The sequence below is a fragment of the Mandrillus leucophaeus genome, unplaced genomic scaffold (assembly GCF_000951045.1).
Source record: "Mandrillus leucophaeus isolate KB7577 unplaced genomic scaffold, Mleu.le_1.0 Scaffold211, whole genome shotgun sequence".
Classification (NCBI taxonomy): Eukaryota; Metazoa; Chordata; class Mammalia; order Primates; family Cercopithecidae; genus Mandrillus; species Mandrillus leucophaeus.
The window spans coordinates 346,093-348,556 of NW_012102155.1; the positions used below are offsets into that span (position 1 = coordinate 346,093).

Genomic DNA, 2,464 nt, shown 5'->3' on the forward strand with positions numbered 1-2,464 from the left:
ATGCATGATACTCATGTCAATTCTGATGGTTTGTGAGGACCCGAATATGCTATGGAGTAGAGTTTCAGGTAGACGTGCAACCTATCATTTTGAGAATATTTCTATCTTTGCAAAAACATCTCAGCAAAAACTATATGCTATGTTTCTGAATAATTTTAAAACATAGACTCATTCAATAAGTTCTCACTTAAATTCAATGCCAGAACAAACACTACTGCTTGCTTATACGAATCAGAAATATATTAACCTGCTGAATTTATTGTTCATCTCTACTCAAAATCCCATTTTGCATGCACGGTAGTATTTGTTCCTCTATGTCTTTTTTTTTTTTTTTTTTTTTTAAGGTGTGCGCTTTTATTCAATTGGTCTCAAGTCAGTGTCCAAGTAAGCCCTGGCTACCTCCACCCACTCCCAGGGAGACCAAAAGCCTTCATATATCTCACATAGGGGAACAAAAAGGGGAGGGGGGTCACGAAGGCTGATCATTCAAAATGAAACAAAATAAAAAAGTATTAACGTGAAGATTAAAATGATTTTGCATTACATTATTTACATGAAAGCAATGCTATCACCTTCCCTGTGTGGACTCAGGAGAGGACCAGGGCATTTTCCTTAGAGAAAAGTCGGGTGACTTTTAGGAGGGCAAGGGACTTCCCATAACAATGCATCTCACACTATTTGGAATGACTATTAAAAAAAGAACAATGTGCAATCAAAGTCCTAGACCACATTGTAGAACTTTGGAGGGTGCTCGCTCCAACCGACTGTCATCTTCGTTCTTGAGTTAAGCCAAAACAAACAAACAAAACAAAACCAAAAAACAAATAACGCCATGCCAGTCTGATTTTGTTTTCTGAGCAAGTTAGATTTTGTCAAGAAAGGGTGTAATGAAACTCAGTTACAGTCTGCCTAGAAGCATTTGCGGTGGAAAATGGAGGGGCCAGACTCATCACACTCCTGCTTGCTGATCCACATCTGCTGGAAGGGCGAGAGGAGGCCAGGATGGGGCTGCCTATCCACAGGGAGTACTTGCCCTAGGAGGAGCAATGATCTTGATCTTCGTGGTGCTGGGTGCCAGCTCGGTGATCTCCTACATCTTGCCGATGATGCTAGGGTACATGGGTGGTGCTGCCAGACAGCACTGTGTTGGCATACAGGTCTTCATGAACGTCCACGTCACACTTCATGATGGAGTTGAAGGTAGTTTCGTGGATGCCACAGGATTTCATGCCCAGGAAGGAAGGCTGGAAGAGCGCCTTGGGGCAGCAGAACTGTTGGTTGCGGATGGCGATGACCTGGCTGTAGGGCAGCTCATAGCTCTTCTCCAGGGAGGAGCTGGAAGCCACCATGGCCACCTCCTGATCCAAGTCCAGGGCGACCTAGCACAGCTTCTCCTTGATGTCACAAGAGACTGCCTGCTTGGCCATGGTGGCGAAGCTGTAGGCGCTGGGTCAGGATGTTCATGAGGTAGTCAGTCAGGTCATGGCCAGCCAGGCCCAGATGCAGGATGGCCTGGGGGAGGGCATACCCCTCGTAGATGGGCACAGCATGGGTGACCCTTCGCCAGAGTCCATCATCATGCCAGTGGTACGGCCAGAGGCCTACAGGGACAGCACGGCCTGGATGGCCACCTACAAGGCTGGGATGCTGAAGGTCTCAAACGTGATCTAGGTCATCTTCTCGTGGTTGGCCTTGGGGTTCAGGGAGGGGCTCGGTCAGCAGCACGGGTTGCTCTTCGGGAGCCACAGGCAGCTCGTTGTAGGTGTCGTGCCCGATCTTCCATGTCGTCCCAGTTCAGGGTCAGGATGCCCCTCTTGCTCTGGGCCTCCTCGCCCACTATGAGTCCTTCTGACCCATGCCCACCATCATGCCCTGGTGCCTGAGACGCCCCACGATGGATGGGAGCACGGCCCCAGGGGCATCGTCACCCGTGAGGCTGGCCTTGCACATGCCGGAGCCCTTATTGATTACAAGCTCAGCGATATCATCATGGTGAGCTAGAGGCGGGTGTGGATCGGCGATGGAGCAGTGAGGGCGAGGCTCTGTGCTGGCGGGGCGGACGCAGTCTCCGCGGTCCTCTTCTATGTCCTCTGTGTCTTTTAAGTATTTGTGTATTGTCTTATCTTAAATGTTTCTGCTGATAATACCTTTAAGTCTTGGGGTTACCTTATAACTTCATGTATAGTAGGTGAATCTTAAAATTTATGTAAGGACTTAAATATGTCCCTTTTTTTGTTTATCACTAGAAGACTGTGTCATTTTGACTGACATTACAAGCCAAATCAGCTGGTGTGACTGCAAATAGACAGGATATTAACATGGGCTACAAAAGAAAACATACGAGTCTGACTAATAATGTTGATGCTTCTTCTAGGTAAAAAAGTCCCTTATTCTTATGTCTCCTGTGGTTAACTTTCTCTCTTTTTTCTAGCCTACAAAGGCGCTAGAGTGGCAAGGCTTTACA

At 47.4% G+C, this 2,464-nt stretch overlaps 1 pseudogene; it reads right to left on the reverse strand.

The window, feature by feature from the left end:
* Positions 1–909: 909 nt before the first annotated feature.
* On the reverse strand, positions 910–1,995 carry LOC105539913 (annotated as a pseudogene).
* Positions 1,996–2,464: the final 469 nt, after the last annotated feature.